Raw genomic sequence first — 6,005 nt, forward strand, 5'->3', positions numbered from 1 at the left:
TGTTCAGTTTTCCAGAGAATGCCCTCAGGTTATAACCATAAAACCTGCTTGGTATCCAGCCCACACATGGTGCCCCACCCTTATACACCTATACACTGTAATGGTTTGGTTAAAAGGGCCAGTCCCAAGTCACCAAGTCCACAGATAGAGTTAAAAGAGACTCCAGACCAGATACAGGGTTACCATATTGCTGAAAGCTCCTTCTAAACACATGGAGCCAACACACTAGTTTGCATGCATAACCAAAGTGACCTTTAGTGATACTACTCACATTACCAGTAACGTAACAGCATTGTGATGTTCCCACATAGCCCATATAATGCTATCAGGAAATTAGCCTAACAATGGTGCTTAGTTGAAATCTAAAATGAATAGTGTTGCACGGTATACCCGAAACGTCGGTACTTTTTCGATACTAGAACATGAATAACGGTTCAGTACTAGAAATATTTAACTTTCAGTCTGTCAAATTTGTCTCGTCATATACGGAATACAGATTGAGAGGATGGAATCTGTCTAGTAATTTGTCTGAATCTTCTCAAGGGCAGCAGGTAAGCTAGCCAGGCTACTTATCTTCTCAAGGGGCAGTAGTAAGCTAGCCAGGCTACTTGTCTTCTCAAGGGGGCAGCTAGGTAAGCTAGCCAGGCTACTTGTCTTCTCAAGGGCAGTAGTAAGCTAGCCAGGCTACTTGCTTCTCAAGGGGGCAGTAGTAAGCTAGCCAGGCTACTTGTCTTCTCAAGGGGCTAGCAGTAAGCTAGCCAGGCTATTGTCTTCTCAAGGGGGCAGCAGTAAGCTAGCCAGTGCTACTTATCTTCTCAAGGGGCAGCAGTAAGCTAGCCAGGCTACTTGTCTTCTCAAGGGCGGCAGCAGTAAGCTAGTCAGGCTACTTGTCTTCTCAAGGGGCAGCAGTAAGCTAGCCAGGCTACTTGTTCTTCTCAAGGGCAGCTAGCTAAAGCGACCAGGTACTGCTTCTCAAGAGCAGGCAGCAGTAGCCTAGCCAGGCTAACTTATCTTCTCAAGGGGGCAGCAGTAAGCTAGCCAGGCTACTTGTCTTCTCAAGGGGGCAGCAGTAAGCTAGCCAGGCTACTTGTCTTCTCAAGGGGCAGCAGTAAGCTAGCCAGGCTACTTGTGCATGATGCTGACAGCGCACGCGAGTCACTTTTGAGAAGCAAGCCAAACTTCTGCGAAGCTAGTGAGAGAGAGAAAATGCAACAGCATGACTTCTAACGAAACATCATACCTCCACGTCCGCAGCTTGTTGACTGGCTTCAGAAGCTAACTATAGAAATACTTTGCCAGCCCACCAAAACAACTAAGCAAAATGTGTTACAAAGCCGTGCAGTGCAAGGGAGGTTGAGTTCCAAAACAACATAAAAAACGATTTCACACATGACATTTGCATTGTAAYGTTATTYTACTAGCAACTGAATTCAAAATATTTTTGAGTGACAATGTCATGAAAATATCTTAAGTATGAAATTCATGTGAGCATTTTAAATATGATTMCAACCCAAAAGTCATGTGAACACTTCCCATTTGTCTGGGCTTGCTAACGCCTAAGTATAATAAGAACTAGAGACCGTGTCCAATATGTCAGATGTTGTTTTAAACGTAATCTACTCACGTTCACATACGCCGATTCATGGACCATCTATATCCGGGTTGCATTCAGTTTACACAGCCCAACTTCACACACGCACTAGTAGGGCYGGGAATGGCCAGGGACCTGACAACACGATGTTATCACGATACTTAGGTGCCAATAGGATATATGTATTGCGATTACATACTGTGATTTTATTGCGATTCGATGTTCCAAACATATTGCTGCTGCAGATGGACAAGAGAGAGCCATGAGAAGTTTTGATCAGTCATGAAAATAAAAGTGCTTAAAACAAAATTAGCTCCCTATTTAAAAAGAGAATGGAGAACAAGTTATGAAGAAAGTAATCATTTTGGTGCAGGTACAGCAAACTAGCGCAAAATAATATTGCGATATTGTCAAAAAAATGTATCCTGATATTGATCCCAGCCCCCATCACTACGCACTAGAACAGTGCGCACAGGGAGCAGCGACGACGTCATCACGTCATCCAAAAACATGGCCGACATTGGACGAATATAAAATGTTAATATCTTCGGTTGTGAGTGAGGGAAAAAATAAAAATGGACCTCAGTGACAATTATWTGAATAATGCAATGGATGTTTTGTGCACAAAGATGATAACTAAAGTGTCTTATTAGRAATTTTATAATCTGACTTTGCTATGTGSCTGTCTAAGGAAATTATCTTTCTGGGCCGGGCGTCAGTTAAACTGAAGTAATGAAGAGAAATTGTAGGAGCGGTAGCCAGCCAGCAGCCCTGGGCGGAGCACTGCACCCTGGGAGATGAAATGCACTCTGGGAATCGTATTATGCGGTGTTTAATACATTAAATTATTTAGCTGTAATGAACAATGAATCATAGGTCTATGAATCATGCAAATTTGGCAAATGTATAAAATAAAAAAAACAGAAGTACCTTATTTACGTAAGTATTCAGACCCTTTGCTATGAGACTCAAAATTGAGCTCACGTGCATCCTGTTCCCATTGATGACCCTTGAGATGTTTCTACAACTTGATTGGAGTCCTCCTGCGGTAAATTCAATTGATTGGAAATCATTTGGAAAGGAAATCTGTCTGTATAAGGTCCCACAGTTAACAGTGCATGTCAGAGCAAAAACCAAGCCATGGGGTTCGAAGGAATTGTCCGTTGAGCTCCGAGACAGGATTGTGTCAAGGCACAGATCTAGGGAAGGGTACCAATACATTTCTGCAGCATTGAAGGTCCCCAAGAACACAGTGGCCTCCATCATTCTTAAATGGAAGTAGTTTGGAACCACCAAAACTCTTCCTAGAGCTGGMYGCCCGGCCAAACTGWGCAATCGGGGGAGAAGGGCCTTAGTCAGGGAGGTGACCAAGAACCCGATGGCACCTAAAGGACTCTGACTATGAGGAAACAAGATTCTCTGGTCTGATGAAACCGAGATTGAACTCTGTGGTCTGAATGCCAAGCGTCAGGTACGGAAGAAACCTGGCACCATCCCTACGGTGAAGCATGGTGGTGGCAGCATCATGCTGTGGGGATGTTTTTCAGCAGCAGGGACTGGGAGACTAGTCAGGATTGAGGGAAAGATGAACGGAGAAAAGTACAGAGAGATCCTTGATGAATTATTCTAAAATGTAGAAAATAATACAAATTAAGAAAAACCCTTGAATGAGTAGGTGTGTTCAAACTTTTGACTGGTACTGTGTATATATAGTAATATCTTATGTATGTGTAATTACTTGGTACATTATATTCAGTGGTGTAAAGTACTTGAAAAAGTGCAGCAAAAAAGTATTTGCCCCTTTTTYATTTTTGCATATTTTCTATACTGAATGTTATCAGATGTTCTACCAAAACCTAATATTAGATAAAGGTATCCTTTACAAATAACATAAAAAGATATATACTTATTTTATTGATTTAATTAAAAGTTATGCAACAACCAGTTCCCTTGTGTGAAAAAGTAATTGCCCCATTACACTCAATAACAGGTTGTGCCACCTTTAGCTGCAATGACTGCAACCAAATGCTTCCTGTAGTTGTTGATCAGTCTCTCACATCGCTGTGGGGGAATGCAGAACTGCTTTAACTCAGGGACATTTGTGGGTTTTCAAGCATGAACTGCTCGTTTCAAGTACTGACACAACATTTCAATTGGGATTAGGTCTGGACTTTGAATCGGCCATTCTAAAACTTCATATTTGTTGCTTTTTAAYCATTTTCATGTAGACTTGATTGTGTGTTTTGGATCATTGTCTTACTGCATGACCCAGCTGCGCTTCAGCTCACAGACRGATGGCGTGACATTCTCCTGTAGAATTCTCTGATACAGAGCAGAATTCATGGTTCCTTCTATTAAAAGGCAAGTCCTCCGGGTCCTGAGGCAGCAAAGCATCCCCAAACCATCACACTACCATCACCATGCTTGACTATTGGTATGAGGTTCTTACTGTGAAAGGCAGTGTTTGGTTTTTGCCAGACATAAAATGGGACCCATCTCATCCAAAAAGTTGATTCAAGTTTGCCAGAAAATAACCTGGAAGCACCTGGATGATCATCAWGACTCCTGGAAGAATGTTCTATGGATAGATGAGTCAAAAGTATAACTTTTTGGACGACATGGGTCCCATTATGCCTGGCAAAAACCAAATACTGCATTTCACAGTAAGAACCTTATACCAACGGTCAAGCATGGTGGTGGTAGTGTGATGGTTCAGTCTCTACTGAAAGTGCATATGACATTTTAAGCACAAGAAGTGTTCAAGTTCAACTTGACTATATTGACTGGAATCTGTGCCCAACTGTCTTTACTAGTATTACTGGTGCACAATGCTATCATTCATTAYGACAATGGTTTGATTAATCCGATAAAATAATTTACAGACCAATGAGCTAATCTTAATGCTTGATTTTTTATTTGAAACACTGGAGACCTAGATGGAATAGCTGCCAACAAAGAAAGATCAGGATCGAGGGAAAGATGAATGGAGAAAAGTACAGAGAGATCCTTGATGAAAACCTGCTCCAGAGCGCTCAGGACCTTAGACTGGAGCGAAGGTTCACCTTCCAACAGGCCAACGACTCTAAGCACACAGCCAAGACAAAGCAGGAATGGCTTTAGGACAAGTCTCAATGTCCTTGAGTGGCCCAGCCAGAGCCCAGACTTGAACCCAATCGAACATCTCTGGAGAGACCTGAAAATAGCTGTGCAGCGACACTCCCCATCCAACTTGAGAGGATCTGCAGCGAAGAATAGGAGAAACTCCCCAAATACAGGTTTGCCAAGCTTGTAGCGTCATACCCAAGAACACTCGAGGCTGTAATCGCTGCCAAAGGTGCTTCAAGAAAGTACTGAGTAAAGGGTCTGAATACTTATGTAAATGTCATATTTCTGTTTTATTTTAAATAAATGCGCAAACACAAAAAAAACTGTTATTGCTTTGTCATTATGGGGTATTGTGTGTAGACTGAGGGGGGAAAAAACTATGCATTCCAAAAGTCAAGGGGTCTGAATACTTTCCGAATGCACTGTGTGTGTATCTATCTATCTCACGGTGGTAAGGGATATGAACTAACAGGTTATAAACAACGCTATTACCACATAGGTGGTAATATGGCTTTTCTTCCTGACTTGGCTTCCTCAGTGACTTTATCCACGCACCGCTACTGTCAGAATACTAAACTTAGTATGAATATTTTAAAAGGCAAATCATCTCAAAACCACATTACTGACTCTCCATAAAGACTAGCTTGTCTCTCCTTCAATAGTTGTAGAGCCCCAAAATGCATAACCATAGTTCAAATTGAACAAACCGCATCCTGGCTCTGAGATGCAGCAGGCCTACATAATGTACACAGGACTCTAGCAATAAAATGGGCAGTTAACTCTTATCCAAATATTGATACTTCTGTGTTATCAATTCAATAGCAATCAAATTAACTCCAGCATCAGTGAGGCAAAAACAAACATTTAGAGCATGTGGGAAGTTTATACAACATTTTCCAATCCTGCCACTCTTGTACAAGTAAGCTAAAAAACATCCCATACAAACAAGCTCACACCACACGTGCAAGATTATTCCTCAAGAATAGTATCTAGTTTTGGCTAAATCCACTGCAAAGAAAAAACATGTTCACACAGGTCAGGGCAAGCAGTTGTTGCCTTTACCAGTTCTTTGGCCTTCGTCCAATCACACCAAGCTTCTAAGAGATGAGGAAGCCTGGGATGGGGCAATTTCATCAAAAAAAAATATATATCAATTTGATAATACATAATAAAATGTCCATAGAAAACCATTGTAGAATATCAATGACAATCAAACCTCTAAACAAACAATATGGTGAAAGAACGCACATTCAAAAGAAAACATTTGAAAACATTTGGTTACATACATTTTTAGATTGGTCATAAAGTA

Source organism: Salvelinus sp. IW2-2015, linkage group LG19 (genome assembly GCF_002910315.2).
Source record: "Salvelinus sp. IW2-2015 linkage group LG19, ASM291031v2, whole genome shotgun sequence".
Lineage (NCBI taxonomy): Eukaryota > Metazoa > Chordata > Actinopteri > Salmoniformes > Salmonidae > Salvelinus > Salvelinus sp. IW2-2015.